The sequence below is a fragment of the Chiloscyllium punctatum genome, chromosome 50 (assembly GCF_047496795.1).
Source record: "Chiloscyllium punctatum isolate Juve2018m chromosome 50, sChiPun1.3, whole genome shotgun sequence".
Classification (NCBI taxonomy): Eukaryota; Metazoa; Chordata; class Chondrichthyes; order Orectolobiformes; family Hemiscylliidae; genus Chiloscyllium; species Chiloscyllium punctatum.
The window spans coordinates 2,877,713-2,895,008 of NC_092788.1; the positions used below are offsets into that span (position 1 = coordinate 2,877,713).

The window sequence follows — 17,296 nt, forward strand, 5'->3', positions numbered from 1 at the left end:
CAGGCGGGTTGAATGACCTCCTCCTGGACTGTGTAATGTACTCAACGAGCTGAATTACTTCATTCTATATTCCTGCGTAATTCCTTAGAGGGGCAGAATGGTCTCCTCCCGTCTCATTATAACGATCCAGTCTGGCTGAATGGGATGGTCCTCTACTCTGGAATCACATTGAGGGAACAATTCATGGTGTAGGGGCAGCAGTATATCTCTGTAACTGCATCGAGGGGTGGATTGAGGGAACAACATAAGGTGTAGGGGCAGCAGTATATCGCTGTAACAGACTCGAGGGCTGGATTGAGGGAACAACACATGGGTTAGGGACAGCAGTATATCTCTGTAACAGCATCGAGGGGTGGATTGAGGGAACAACACAAGGGGTAGGGACAGCAGTATATCTCTGTAACAGCCTCGAGGGGTGGGTTTAGGGAACAACACATGGGATAGGGGCAGCAGTATATCTTTGTAACGGCCGGGAGCGTGGATTGAGGGAACAACACATGGGATAGGGGTAACAGTTGGCCAATTGGGGACACCATTCAGAATGCTCATGGCTGATCCGAATGTTCTGACCATCTGTCTCTGGTCTGTACCCAATAAACATTGACTCTCCGGCAAAGAACAGTAAAGCTCAACCTAGAATACCTTCATTAACGGAGTCTTCACTGCTCCCTGAGGATGAGGTCACCACAGATAGCACAACAGTGAAGGGAAAGGGGTATCCTTGTTTCATTGTGTGACCCATTTTTTTAAATACTGTGTTAACCTCACATCATATCACTGCCCCTTTTCGAATATAGTGGTGCAATAACCAAGAATAGACATTAATCATTCTGCCCCCCAATCTTTTCCCACTTTACCACTGACTGTTTCCAATCAAATATGTTGCTGCTGCTGTCTCAGGAAGAGAATACCTGATCGCATAACACCACACGAGCATTAAAAAAGGAGCAGAATTAGACCATTTGGCCTATCGAGTCTGATATGCCATTTAGTCATTTCTAATATGTTGTCAACATCTTTGTAATAACTTCTCCCTAGCATACTTGATGTCCTTATAAATCAAAAACGCATTTATTTGTGTCTTAATGGAAGTCGTGTCTGTGTCTTACTGTGTATTTATGTGTGTGTGTGTGTGTGTGTGTGTGTGTGTGTGTGTGTGTGTGTGTGTGTCTGTGTCCATGTGCTTGTTATCAGTGTATTTGTGTGACTATGTCTGTCTGTCTTTGTATCAGCCTGTGTGTTTCTATCTGTGTTTGTGTCTATTTGTGTGTGACTGTTTATGTCTTTGTGTGCTTCTCCGTGTGTGCAAGCTTATCTCCTTGTATGCATTGTGTATGTTATTATATTGGGGTATTTACCAATACATCTGTGTATTTCACTGCCCACATCTCTGTGCAATGGGGCATCTGTTCTTCTGCGAGTGAGAGAGATGATGTTGGAACTGACAGTAGGTTTGAATTGAGAATTGCTCTTAACTGAACACTGCTCCTTATTCGGTTGGTGGGACATGGATATTTCAGAATCTCCACACAAGGCCTCCTGGTTCTCTTCGGTTCTCTCCAGGATCCTACCCACATGTCAGTGTAGGGGAATAAGGGAACGGATATCCGGCAATCCATCCCCGACTTGGCTCCTTCTGTCCCATTCCAGGCTGTTTCTCATTGGAATGGGAGAAGGGGAGGGAATGAGTGAGGGTGGGAGTGGATGGCCCTGCTGTTAGTGCTGGACTAGGTGAGGAGTGACATTGTGAAGTGGCCGGAGGGAGTCTGTCCATAGTGTTGTATCCATGTAGTGTTATTAGTGTGTGGGGCTATTGCGTCATGGACAGAAAATGTGGGGGAGGGAAGGTGCTGAATTCAAGTGAGATTGGTCGTGTTTCAGCCTTATTTGGAGATAGAATGTGAGTCTTGTTCGGGGGTAGGAGCTATAAGAGACATACAGTGAGTGTGAGGGAGCAGTGAGAATATACGGTGACACTTATCCTGACAGAGCGGGATGCTTGTCCTGTATTGCTGAACATTTCTTCAGATTATCTCAGCATCGAGGTGAGCCTCCCCGAATGTCTTATCCAAGTCTATCACTAGTAACGACACAGGCCCTGTCCCCAGATTCCACAGAATGAGTTTGGGTGGGTCTTACAAAGAGCAAGGAGAAACAAACTTGATGTGTTATATATCTGAACCAAAACTGTCGCGCAAATATTTTGCATCATATGCTCTGGAAATTATATATGCAACTATATGCAAAGGGAAGCCATGACATACTGATATTATCGCTGGGCTCATAACCCAGAGACCCAGGTAATGTTCTGGGGACATGGTTTCAAATCCTGCCATGGCAGATTGTGGAATTTGGGATTCAATAAGTATCTGGAATCGAGGGTTTGTGATGATCAGGGATCCATTGTTGATTGTTGTAAAAATTCATCTGGTTTAATGATGTCCTTTAGGGAAGGAATCGGCTGTTCTTACTGGTCTGGCCTGCATGTCACTCCAGTGCAAAGGCAATGCAGTTGACTCTTAACTGCCATCTGGCATGGCCAGTAAATGCTGGTTATCCAGCTAAGTCCCCATCCTGTGAATGAGTAACAAATACTCGTGGGTTCTGCAGTAATAATGGATGGTGTCAAGTTGCATCAAAACTGAGTTAAGAAAGTGACTGCTAATGTTGTGAAAAATAAATTCCAAAAGTGCATATCAGGTAGGTTGGAGAGTATGTTGTGAACCAAACTAGAGAGCAGATTATTTCGGATTTGGTGTTGTGTAGTCGGAAGGACTAATTACTAACCCTGCTCTGAAGCAGCTTTGGAGGAATAGTGACATTAATATGTTGTATTTTACATGGCGTCTGCATACAATATGGAATGTTTGAACATTTCGGTCAAACATCATGGAAACCCAGAGGCTAGAGTGTCAAGTTCACTCTAGAGAATTGGGAAAGTATAATATAACATTCAGTAGGAGAACAATGGTTGTTAGACTCGTAGAGTCTTACAGCACGGAGACAGGCCATTCGGCCCAAACTGGGTCATTCTGAACAAAATGTCCATTCCCACTAACCCCATTTCCCTGCCATTTCCCTGTATCCTTCTAATCCTTTCTGACCTGTGTATTTGTCCAAATGTGTTTTAAATTATGTGAATGTACCCGCCTCAACCACTTCTGCTGGCAGCTCATCCCATATGCATACCACCCTGTGTGTAAAAGAAATTACCCCTCAGGTTCCCTTTTACTCTTTCCCCTCTGACCTTAAATTGATGTCCTCTAGTCCGTGATTACCCAATCCTGGGGAAAAAAAAAAGACTGAGTGCATTGACTCTATCTATGCCTCCCATGATCTTATACACTACTATCAGATCCTCCTCAGCCTCATACATTCTAAAGTACAAACTCCTAACTTGTTCAACCTCTCACTATAACTCAGTCTTGGCAACGTCCTTGTAAATTTCTCCTGCACTCTTTCCAGTTAAATGACGTCCCTCCTCTAGCAAAGTGAACAAAACTGAACATGACGTTTCAAGTAAGGACTCGCCAACATCTTGTATAACTGCTAAATAACTCGCTAATTTCGATACTCAATGCTCTAACTGATGGAGGACAGTGTGCCAAATGCCTTTTTCACTGCCTTGTCTACCTGGGACTCCACTTACAGAGAACCGTGCACCGGAATTCCAAGGTCCCTCTGCTCCACTGCACCCCTTTAAGGCCCTGCCATTCACCATGAAACCCCGACCTTGATTTGACTCTCTAAAATGAAAGAACGTACTCTTATCTGTATTACACTCCATTTACCATTTCTCGGCCCAATTCCCCACCTGATCAAGGTACTGCTATAATTTCTGAAATTTCTGACAACCTTCCCCACTGTACACGATACCACCTATTTTAATGTCACCTTGAAACTTACAAATCATGCCTGTACATTCTCATCTAAATCATAGATATGTGTAATATATGAATATATATGCTTAAAACAAACAGTAATGGTCCCAGCACCGACCCCTCAGGCATTCCACTCATCACAGGCCTCCAGTCTGACAAGCATCCTTCCACGATTACCCTTTTCTTCCTATCATCAAGCCAATTTTGGACCTAATTTTCCAGCTCTCCCTCAATTCCATCTGCTCTAGTCTTCCAGAGCAGCGTACCATGTGCAACCTTATTGAAGACCTTACTGAAATCCATATAGATTATATATACAATCATGCCCTTTTCAAAGTTACTGGTCACTCCATCAAAGCAGTCTAACAAATTTGTGAGCCATGACCCCTCATTCACAAAGCCCTGTCTTTTCAAATGCATGTATATCTTCTCTCTCAAAATCTTCTCAAGCAACTTACCTGCTACAGATTTTAGGTTTACTCGTCTATAGTTCCCCGTTTTTTCGTTGTAGCCCTTCTTGAATAACGGCACAGCATTCACTACCCTCCAGTCCTCCAGGACTTCACCTGATGGCTACCGATGATGCAAAACTATCAACCAGGGTCCCCACTATTTCTTTCCTGTTCTCCTGCAGTGTTCCTCAACATATCTGGTCAGAACCATGAAATTTATAGAAATACGACAAAGTCTGAAAAATATATCTATTTATTTCAGGTAAATGACCCAAGAGTGAGAAAGTGAGTTAACAATTATTAGCATAATAAATTAAAGATTATATTAATCACAGGAAGAATTCCAAACAGTGTGGAATCCTGAGAATTCTCAGAAATTTATGATCCAGAAAAGGAGGGCCATGAAACTGGTAAGGAAATCAAAAAGCGACCATGCATGCAAACAAACAGGAACACAAAGACTGCATAAATCTATGTTCTATATTTCAAAGGAAACAAAAAAGCATAGTCAAATGTGGAAATCTGCAATCAGGAGAGACGAGCTTATTATGGATAACTGGGAAATGGACAAGCAAATAGCCACTTACTTTACATCTGTCTTCATGGAGGAAGATCCAGAAAATCACCCAGAAATACGAAGTGATCATAAAGGACTTGTGGATCGAAAAACATAAAATCAGTTTATATCACTAACAAGGCTTTACTTGAACATGCAGCTGGATTGAGCATTGCTAACCTTGACAAACCAGATGTACTTCATACCAAAATCTTCAGAAATAAACCACTAATAGAAGTATTAATTGCACAGTCGATGACTGTGTTCTATTTTACTGTGCATTCTGCATAGTCTGTAAGCCATTGTAGGTAAATGGACATTAGTAAATTGATCCAAGCACGATAGATGAACAATAGGGATACTAGCATCTACAAAGGGAAGAGGAGATAATGTGGAGAACTGCAGACCAATTAACTTGGCATTTAGAACATAGAACATAGAAAAATACAGCGCAGTACAGGCCCTTTGGCCCTCGATGTTGCGCCGACCGAAGCCTACCTAACCTACACTAGCCCAATAACCTCCATATGCTTGTCCAATGCCCGCTTAAATGACCATAAAGAGGGAGAGTCCACCACTGCTACTGGCAGGGCATTCCATGAACTCACAACCCGCTGAGTAAAAAATCTACCCCGAACATCTGTCCTATACTTACCATCCCTTAATTTAAAGCTGTGTCCCCTAGTAACAGCTGACTCCATACGCGGAAAAAGGTTCTCACTGTCAACCCTATCTAAACCCCTAATCATTTTGTACACCTCTATCAAATCTCCCCTAAACCTTCTTTTCTCCAATGAGAACAGCCCCAAGTGCCTCAGCCTTTCCTCATACGATCTTCCTACCATACCAGGCAACATCCTGGTAAACCTCCTCTGCACTCGTTCTAATGCCTCCACATCCTTCCTATAGTATGGCGACCAAAACTGCACACAATACTCCAGATAAGGCCGCACCAGAGTCTTATACAACTGCAACATGACCTCAGGACTCCGGAACTCAATTCCTCTAACAATAAAACCCAGTGGGGAAACTGTTGGAATCTATTGTATAGGATGTGATATTCGTTATTTAGAAATTAACAGCAACAATGGAGAGAATCAGTATGTATTTCTGAAAGGGAAATCATACTTGACAAGCTTTGGAATTGTTTGAAGTTGATTCTTAGAGCACAGATAATGGGGACCCAGTAGAATCTGCATATTTTAGATTATCAGAAGGCTTTCTATAAGAACTCACACAATGAGTTCGTAAATGCAATGAATGTGAAGGGTATTAGGAGGAATATATGCAAGTGGTAAGTTAAAGTTTGGATTGCCTTGCTTTAAGAGAGTCGGAATATAGATGTGAAGACATTTTGAAGCAGTTTAACAGCGTGTTGGTGAGTAATATACCTGGAATATTGAGTACAGTTTTGGTGACCAAATCTGAGAAAGAATATACTGACCACAGAGGAAGTTCAATGGACATTCTCCAGATTAATCCCTCAGTTGGCGAGATTGCGTGATGAGGAAACTCGGCCTGTGTTCTCTAGAGTTTCAAAGAATGAGAGGTGGGTCACTGTGAAATTTATAAAATTCACAAAACATGTGACAAGTTGGAAATTAACAGAATATTTCTCCGGCTGTCTAATTCACATTCAAGTGAATTAATGGCAGGATAAAGGACGACCATTTAAGGCTGCAATAAGGAGGAAATTCTGCACACGTAGGGGACTAACTAACACAGGGGCATGGAAACCTGCTGGCAGGGCAAGTTAGGGAGAATTCCCAGATATTCTACAAAAGTGTCCAGCGCAACAGAATGACCAGGGAACAGGTCACTCATTAGTGACTTGCCAAATTGCATCCAAATGAACTTTAGTGGTAGAAGACACAAGATGTTGGTAGACGGCTGCTTGTGTGACTGGAGGCCAGTGTCCAGTGGTATACCACAGGGATCAGTGCTGTGTCCCTTATTATTTGTGATTCGGAGGTGCTGGGGTTGGACTAGGTGGACAATTCTAAAAATCGCATAACACCAGATTATAGTCCAACAGGTGTATTCGGCGGCACTACCTGTCAAAGTGCTGCTTCTTCATCAAAGCGCACAATCACCTGATGAAGAAGTAGCGTTTCGAAAGTTAGTGCCTCCAAACAAACCTGTTGCACTGTAACCTGATGTTGTGTGATTTTCAACTTTAATATTTGTGGAACTCATAAATGATGTGAATATGGACGAAGGGTGGAGAGTGTGATTCGTACGTTTGTGTCTGATACGCAGATTGGCCGGTCAGTTGGCACTGAGGAGGACGGCCATAAATTATGGGAAGATACAGATGGAATGGTCAGCTGTGAAGATCAATGGCAGATGGAATGTAACCCTGATAAATATGAGGTGATACACTTTGGAAGAAGGAACCAGACAGGGGAGGACTCAATGAATGGCAGTACATTAGGAAGGTCAGAGGGTGCATCTACACACATCCCTGAATGTGGTGGACAGGTTATACACAATTTGGGAAAGCATAGGGGACTGTAAACATAACCTTGATTCATTGAGGCATATAAGAGCTATGCGGAACTTTGGTGAGGCCAAGATGGAATACTGTGTGTAGTGCTGTAAACCACATTACAGGAAGGATGTGACTGCACTGGAGGGGGTTCAGAGGAGATTCACCAGGTTATTCCCTGGGATGGAGCATATCAGCTGTGGAGAGAAGCTGGATAAGCTTTGGTTGTTTAGATTGGAGGGGAGGAGGCTGAGGGGGAAGTGATTCAGAAGGGTAGGATTACGAGGAGCATGGACAAGGTGGATGGACAGCAGCTGTTCCTTTTAGTCAAAGGGCCACACTTATAAGGTGAAGGGTTTGCGGTTTAGTGAGGATTTGAGGATTGCTTTTCACCCAGAGTACGTTGGGGTCTGAAATGCAATTCTTGAGAGGGGAGTCGTCATTGTGAACTCAAAACCATTAGAAAATACACGGTTGTGCTCTTGAAATGCCTTAAGATTCACGGCTACGGGTATCGTATCGGGAAATGGGCCTCATTTAGATCGTGCTGTATTTCTGATGGTACAGCATCTTTGCTTCTGTGATTGTATGGCTGTGGAAGGCCAATCACTGAGTACCTTAAAATATGAATTGATAGCTTTCTGAATTATATCTTAACAAAGTTTATAAGACAGAACTTGTAATATTTTCTGAAAATATGCCACTGGCAAAATTAAGAGAAAGAAATGTGCAGCTTTCTTGCAGTTTGATACCAGATTATTGAGGACCAGGAAATAGCAGAACCATGGGACAAATGCTTCAGTTATGCCTCCACAGAGGAAAACAAAACAAAAAAGAAAACTTCCTAGCAATCCTAGGGATCTTTAGTCCGGTGAGAAAAAGGGACTAGAATGAAATTAGCAACTAAACAGTTTAGAGGAAGTAGCGGATTGACATTAACGGGTAGAGACAAAGTCAACAGAGATTTATGAAATGGGAATCATATTTGAGAAAATGGCTTTTAGCAAAATTATGGAAAACTATCAATGCAATACGAGTGGAATCTCAGAAAGATTTTTGATAAAGCCCAAGCCTATTGTGCGAATTCGAATCCTGTGGGACTGAGGCTAATATATGGTCACGGTTTAAGAATGGGAGAGCTGGCAGGAAACACTGAGTAGGAATAAAACAATGTCTTTTTTAATAAAATGGAAGGCTAGGAGGATATATCAAGGATCGAGGCTTGGGCCGCAGCTATTTCCAATACACATCATATGTTTTGTTGAGGGGCTCAAATGCAATATTCCCAACTCTGCTGACAGCACTGAACGATGTCAGCATGTGAGTGGGTGAGGGGGATGTAAAAAAGCTCCAAAGTGATTGGGACAAGTGAAATTACTGGGAAAATACGTGGCAGATGGAGACCAATGGGAGAGATGAGATGTTGTGCGCTTTGATTGGAGCATTAAAATGGCAGCCTCTCATTTGAAAAGGGCGTGGTTGAAAAATGTTGCTCCATAAAGGAACTTAAGCTGCATTTTTGTTTATTTCTGCGCAGCCCTCTAGGCACAGGGAGGACAGTGAGTTCTGAAGCCAAAAGTCAATACTGGGAATGGCATTGGCACGCTGACCAGTGTATAAAGACCCAGCAAGTGGGGAACTGCAACATTGAAATGAATCTGGTTCTCCCTGTACACCAGTCACTGAAAGCAATATTGCAGGAGCAGAAAGCAGGTAGGCAGATAAATGACGTATTCACCTTCATTTCAGGGGAATTGAGTACAGGAGTAATAGCATCTTACTGCAGCTGAACAGGGCCTTAGTGAGACTCCATCTCAAACATTGTACAGTATTGTGTGCAGCTTTGGTCTCCTTACCCAATAAAGGACAAACCTGACATTGAGGGAGAGCAGTGATGGATAACCAGACTGATCTCTGGGATAACAGGCTTGTTGTGAGAGCACAATTTGGGGCGACTGGGCTTGTATTCCATGCCGTTTAGGAAAACGACTGGTGATCACAGTGAAGTATATAAAACGCTGACAGGGAGACAGATTGGAAGCAGGGGTGGTAATTCCCATGGCTCGGCCGTCTAAAACAAGGGGCCACAATATTAGGTACAGACAGGCCACTTTGCATTGAGATGAGAATAAATGTCTACACTCAGAGACTGGCGAACCAGGGGTACACTTTCCCAGATCAGGCTGTGGAAACCAAGGCGCTGAATATAAATAAGGATTCTGGAAATTATAGGGATAGGAAGAGAGCAGGAGTATCGTGTGAAGATAGATCACCTATCAGTCCAGGTTGTTCTCCAATAACGCAGCAGCTGTGTTCCTGTGCAACACCGTGTTGTAGAAAATCGTGTAATATTAATAATGGGGTCTATGGGAAAAAGAGGGTAAGGGACAAACCCCCAAATATATCAATAAAACCAAAAAATACATTTAGTCTAACACACACGAGCACAGTCAAAATACATCTTTAAGCCCATATTGTAATGAAACTGTCCGCTAAATGTAACACTTTCAAACTACAGTCACTGACTACAGCAGTGTACCTTTCACCACACTCTTCTCCAGAAAGTGCGTGGGGCTGACTGAACACGTGATGCAGATGGGGAAATTCCACTTCTCAAGATTCTCCCACAGTTTGAAATAAAGTTCTTTCTAAAGGAAGATTACAATTCCCCGTTTCAGGCTCATTTTCAAGGCTTCCAGAGCGGATTACATTCCTGTTTTAGCTGAACACATTGATTGTACATTTTGCAGACAGAGGATCCTGAGGCTGGGTTTTGCTGTTCAGTTGGTTCCCGGCAAGGAATTGCGACACAATGAACGGGAGTTCACTTTATGGAAAAGGTTCATGAATCACATTGCAGCCAAATTGTATTTAATCAACATGCGTTATCTGAGAACTGCCTGTACATTGAATAGAGGAGCTAAATTGATGGACTGAAGGGACTACAGCAGTTCTCATTTTATATTTCACAATGTTTTAACATATTAAGGCATATGAATATTGTTTGGGTAAAACTGTATTACGGAAATGTTCGACCATTAACTAGCACAGGGAAAGCTCAATGTGTTGTGTGACATATTTATTTCCCGATGTTCCTGTGCAGTCTGTGGGAAAGCGCTGTAAATATCGTCACAAACCGTTAGACATTAGGATGGAGGTCTCTGCACGGTCAACAGGACTATGTTTCCCGTTCCCTTTTCTGACACCGAGGTTGGGGCTGGGTGTTCTCTCCGGCTATATCCTTTAAGAACTCGGACTATTTGATACAATAGAGTGTCTTGCTGACTGTTTCAGAGATCATTGAAGAGTGTATCACATGTCTCTGTGTCTGGAGTCACTGTTAGGCCAGACCAAGAAAGCACGGGAGATTCACTTCCTGAAAGTACATTGGGGAAGGAGATCGATGTTTACAATCACCATTGGAAACAAGATCACTGTTACTGACACTAGATTTTAGATTTCGATATGTTAATAATTGTTTTTATTATTCCACCAGCTGCCCAAGCATTAGCTTGGTCTATATTAGTAATCGAATGACAATTCCACAACAGCACTATCTCCACATGGGGACCTATCGGAAACCACACTGAGCTGGTTATTTCTGTGCTGCTTGACAACTCTGTTAAAAAAAGAACTCCCACCAATTTGACTGTCGTGATGGGACTGATGCAGTAACCCTAACCTTATTTATTCCCCTCTTAGGGAACTTGACAAAGCTGAGTAATTTTCCACATTGCCAGGGAGATGAGAGAGTTGGAGCTGGAATGAAACAGCTTCCCCAGGGACACAGCTTGTTGTGCAGCACAAGTCTTCAGCACTACTGCAGGAATGGTGTCAGGGCCCATTGCCTTTGTCGTATCTACTGTGTTCAGATGTTTCTTCATGTCACATGCAGCGAATCGAATTGGTTGAAGACTTTCATCCGCGATTCTGTGGGCATCATGATAGGGTGAGGTGGATTATCGACTCAACATGTCTAACTGAGGATAGTGCAGACACCACATACTTGACTTTTACACTGATGTGCAGGACTGTTCCATTATTTGGGATGGGGATATTTGTGAAGTCCTCTCCTCCAGTAAGTTGTTTAATGGTCCATCGACATTTATGCTTGGATTTGGCAGGATGACAGAGCTTAGATCAGATTTGTTAGTCGTGGGATCATTTCTGCCTCTGTACCAGATGTTAGTCCTGCTGTTTCGAATGTAACCAGTCAATTGCGGTAGCTTTAATGGGTTGTCATCAGGTAAAGGTACATATGGTACTGACCCTGACATGTTCACTCACACTTGTCACTGAACCATAGATCTGCTTGATGGTAATAGTGGACTGAGAGATTATCCTGAGGGAAAGGTTACATATTGTCATTGAATACAATTCTGCTTCTGGTGCTGCTGTGATCTACAGCATCAGCTGATAACCCAGTTTAAGCTGCAATATCTACAATTCAATTCCACTGACTGTCCCCCAGTTCACACCGAGACGTATTCACCCAACAGTGACCTACTCTGGTTTCTGATACGGCAACCCTTCCATTTTCATAGTCTCATTCTGCTGAAATTCTTTCCTTGGTGTCACGCCTCCAATTTGTTACTTTAACTCAATCAATTTAAGGTACTAATCTGAATCTTTTCCTTTCAGTAATGCCATCTTCTGTATTTGAAGTGATTGTGTTTCCTTCTGTTTTCTTCAGAACTCTGCAGTGTCAGTGATGCCAGCTTTTTGCAGTTTCAGAGTCAAGGAACTTATGCGTTATTGTTCAGTTCCCAGTGTATTGCGGTCCATGTTGGATAGAATGTTTGGGCATCTTTGACATATGTCATTGGAAATTGCTCAAAAACATGAATTGCTAAAGAAGTTGCTGAAGATGTTGCAGCATTTTCTGGAGTGAATGCAGGTATAAACTTTCAGGTCCAGTGAACCTTCTACAAAGCTCCCTGTTTCTCCAGCAATTTTTGGTATTTTTATTTCCAGTATCGATCATTATTTGTCTAACTGAAAATTTGTTCTGTGCCCCAGTAGGTCTGTCAGCATCTGCAGAGACAGAGAAACAGAATTAGTGTTTCAAGTCTAGTGTGACACTTCTTCAGAACTGAAAATGATTGGAAAATGTGCTTTTAATCCTTGCCAGAGATGGGGAATGGGTGACAGGGAAAAGAGAGTGTGACAAAAGATAAATGAAGAGTATGTAAAACGGGTTTAAATTAAGATGTAAGTGGGGGAAAGGGGTTCTCTCTACTGAGTGCAAGATAAGGAAGGCACAAACAGACAAGACCATAGGGAGGTCAGGAGGGGGAATGTTGACTTTATGGTATTATATAGATCTGGCCATAGATATGTTTTCATTGTCGAGATCATCACCCCCTTTAGACAAATAAATTTAGGTGCTTGACTTCTTATTGGCACTCGTAAGTATTTAATGCTGCCTCAGTATTGTAATATGGACAAAGACAAATAACAGTATGAAGTTTGAGCTGAATATTGTTTACTGTCATGTTTAATATAGTTTCAAATTTGCAGCACTTATCTTTAAATGCTTGTCCTTGAAGTTAGTATCAGATGGAGTGTAGAAGGTTGTGGGCTGATATTATAGAAGTTTATGAGATCATCAGAGGTATGGATCGGTTGAATATCCAAGAGTTTTTCTACAGGACAGAGAGTAAAACCATAGAAGGCATTGGTTTCAGGTGAAAGGGGGAAGATTTAAAATGGACGAGGAGGCAATGTTTTAACACAGAGGGTGGTGTGGGTATGAAACGAGCTGCCAGAGGAAAAGTGGTAGATTCATGTTCAGCTGCAACATTTAAAACTCATTTGGACATACATATGAATGGGAAACATTTAGAGGCATATGGGCCAAATGAAAGCAGATGGGGCTAGTATAATTTGGAAAGCCTGGCCAGCATGGACATTTACAAAAGCTTCACACAGAGTCAGTGTGGTTTTGTGAAAAAATATATATATATTGCCCTGTAAGATCATGCAAAGTTTTTCTGGACATGCCTGAAAATGTAACAAGCGGATTTGATATGGGGGGAATCTGGTAGACAAGAGGCTTTCCAGAGATTTTCCACAGGGTATTACCAAATAAAAGTCCTTACTCAAGCCAGAAGGTCGGAGGATGACGGATAATGTATTAACATGCGATGGTGATTGGTTAACACATAGAAATCGGAGAGTCAGGATTAATGGATCTTTATGATAAATGTGTATCTGCTGGAGTACCACACATATCAGTCCGATGGCATCAGTTATTTACAATCTATACTGACAGACTGAAGGAGGGAGTTGTGTGCAACATACATCCGAGTTTGTGCATGACACTGAAAATCAAAAGGCAGGCTGTTACTTAACGGAGAGCACTCCCAAAAAAGGAGCAGTACAAAGAAATTGGAGTCTTCCTGTGTATGAAACATAACGTCAGCATGCTGATGCAGCAAGTAACTAGGTTGCGAAATTAGGCAGCTTCCTGGGATGAAAAGGTTGAGTTATTGAGAACCTCTATAATGGTGAGGTGATAATTCGTTGGGAGTTAAATGAATGAAGAGTGATACTGCTGAATTATGCAAGACACAGAAAGAGCTTGAGAAGGTAGATGTTGAGAAGTTGTTCCCATTCCTGGGCAGAGTGTCGCACTCGAGGATGTAGATACCGAATTAGGAGTATCGATTTCAATCTGAGATGCAAAGTGATATCTTCTCTCAGAATATAGTAAGTGTCTGGAATTCCCTAACCCAGAGGGGTGTGGAGGGATATAGGAGTCGTCAAGAATGTGAAGTTGAGACCTGGAGTAGATCAGCCATGTTCTTATTAAATGACAGAGCTTGCTTGACGGGCCGAATGGCCTACTCTTGTTCCTATTTATTAATTTCACATGTTATGCTTTTGGAAAGTAACTGCTTTTGGAAAGTAACTGGAAGTTGTGTTGTACAATGTTGTATTCAGGGAGAACAGATGATTTGTTTCGTTAACCATGGGTGGGGTATGGGGGCTGTATTCCCAGTGAATTTGGTTCTGTAACATGACCAACATCTGGAGCAGAAGTTACAGAGAGGGGAATCCTGGAAAGAGGGATTGTGGGCGGGGTCGGTTCCTGACCCAGCCTGGATTTTCCAACTACATTTCTGAAACTACACCTAACCATCGGAGTGGCCTTGATCTGTTCCTGTTATGCAGGTCCGAAGGGCTGATTGGAACTTCAGAACACAGGGCTGTGGGACACGAGGGCGCCATTCGGCCCTTTGACACTACTCCACCAGTAAATAAGGTCGTGCTCATCTCGTTGTGGTCATAGCCACACTTCTCTCTCCATGTGCCATTATCCCTGATTCAAATGTCTATGGGCAATCAGGTGAAATCAAGATCAGTATAATACAAAGATTCAGCCATCCCAAACTTCTGGGAAACAGAATTCCCGCTTGAATGAAATTCCACTTGGTGAATTTCTCCTAATTCCTGCTCTGACTGAGATTAGAGGGAGCCACTGTTTCTTTTTCAAGTCCCACTCCTCCACTTCTCCCAACAAATTTTAAATATAACCAGGTTGGTGTTATGGCCGATCATAAAGGTCTCAGACTGGGTCAGGTTCAGTGGCAGGAGCAAGTCAGGCAGATATCTTTAGTCAGCCACAATTAACTAATAGAACCTACGGATTTGCATGGTGGATCTGTGGTTAGCACTGCTACCACCCATCACCAAGGACTGGGTTCAATTCCAACCTCGGGCGATGCTCTGTGTGGAGTTTGACCATTCTCTTTGTAGGTATCAGTGTGGGTTTCCTCACAATGCTCCAATTCTCCCCCACAGTCCAAAGGTATGCAACTTAGAGTGGATTGGCCATGCTAAATTGCCCATAGTGTCGATGGATGTGTAGGTTAGGTAGGTTAGTCATGGGAAATGCAGGTTTACATGGATAGGGAAGGGGGGTCAGGTCTGGGGGGGATGCTGTTCGGAGGGTCAGTGTGGACTTGATGGATGGGATATCGTGCCTCCACACTGAAGAGATTCTATAAAAAAATGACAATAAATTTGGGCTATACCCAGTGGGTATCTATCTGATCCACTCTCCTCTAGGTCTTGTATGTTTCAAAAAGAGCACCTCTCTTTCCAAGAGTAACCTGTTAAAACCTTCATCATATAAGGTACTCATTCCTGGAATACGTGAAGTGAAACATCTCCGAACTGCTTCCAATGAAATTATATTCTTCCTCAGATAAGGAGACAAAGCAAAATCAATCTCACACTCAGAACTTGTGTTTTATTCTTGTTTTCTCAGTGTTGTGCGTATTTGTATCTCTCTTCCCCACAGAACATTGGAGGCAGAGATATTGAATATTTTTGAGGCACAGACAGAAAGTTCATAAATAGCAATGGAGTCGAGGATTATCGGGGATTGGAAGGAATGCGCGATGTGGGGGAAATGTAGACAGTAGTACCAAATGACACGGCTCCAGAATATCCAGGAATATAATTCAAAACTGATGGAAGACTGATGGAAACTCAGTGTGTATTCCGATGGCTTTAATTCATGTGAGCTCCAGGATTATGCTTTTTCAGGAATTTTTAGCGGCGGTGATACAGAAAAGAAAATATTGTGATGACGTCAAGAGAAGAGTAAAGGAACTCAGGATTCAGTATTCCTTACGGTACCCAACGGTGCTTCGTATTGCTTTGAATGGATCAATGAACTTGTCTAACTCTCCAGAGAAAGTAAAAACTTTGTGGACATTTTAAAGTAAGTTGGAAGTTGAGATAATCATGTTTCTGTCTTAAAGAAATTTTGTTGGATTTTTCGGGTATTAACCAGTGTTAAATTATAGTCGGGGATTGGTACAGGACTCACTTCTAACTTCTTCATACTATTACAACTCTTTTTTTCTTTCCTTGCTTGTGTCTGGGGTGTAGCTCAAGCTGGAGCGAGTTACAAATGTAGTTGTGATGATTAAGTGCCCACCTATTAATTGTTATTAATTGCCCTGGATGCCATATTGGAAGCGGGCAGAAGATAACTTTGTTATATGTAAGAGTCCCCAGTGGGCGGCGGGGTGGGGGGTGGGGGGGTAGTGGGGGGAGGGGTTAGTGAAAACTCTATCAAGTGCCATTGGTACTTTGGATTTTGTTTCGTTCTTTTTTTATGTTTTTAGCTTTGGAAAGTTTTGAGAGCTTGTTCGTTGCAGTACTTTTAGTTTGTACAGATTTAAGGTCGATGAGTGTTTTGTCATTAATGCTGAGCGATGTGTAATTCGATATGAAATTCTCTAGAGTCCAAATGTTGCTACAGTGTGTTATGGATAATGATTAGCTTAAATGGTGCACCTGGAACATTAAGGAGAGCCATCTGCCAGTCAAGAGGAAAAATGTTCTTTCTCGTCTTAAAAAAGATAGGGTGAATGTTATCCTATTGCAGGAGATGCACCTTGATGACAAGAACATTTGACATTAAAGCAGGGCGGGTTTGATCAGGTTTATTTCTCGTGTTTTAATACTAAGTGTGGGGGAAAATCGTAATGGATAGGAAGAATCTTCCATTTAAATTACTAGATTATATTAAACACCCCTGAAAGGATCATAATCCTCAAAGCCTTGAACTATGGGAATTAATACAGCATTTTGAATGTTTATTGCCACCCGGTGCACCCTCTTAAAATCCTGGTAGATGCATTTCCCAAATTCAGTTATCTTGCATCGTGGCACATTATTGTAGAACTAGATTTCGACTGTCTTATGGACCCCACGGTGGACAGAATGTTCAAAGGTCCCCCCATGCCCTCGTTATAATGTAAGCAATTAGTGGATTTGTGTGCAGAACTGGAGCTGGTGGATATCTGGAGGCAGATCTACCTCACAAGTAGGGATTTCATTTTCTTCTTTAACTGGCAGAAATGGCGCATGAGGGTTGATCAATTCCACAATCCAGCAA

At 42.3% G+C, this 17,296-nt stretch overlaps 1 long non-coding RNA gene across 1 annotated transcript in view; it reads right to left on the bottom strand.

The window, feature by feature from the left end:
- Positions 1-12,312: 12,312 nt before the first annotated feature.
- Positions 12,313-17,296, bottom strand: part of LOC140470164 (uncharacterized) — a 149,022-nt gene continuing 144,038 nt past the window's right edge. Inside the window, exon 4 of the long non-coding RNA XR_011956455.1 lies at positions 12,313-12,411. This is a non-coding gene — a long non-coding RNA (uncharacterized lncRNA). The remainder of the gene's footprint in view (positions 12,412-17,296) is intronic.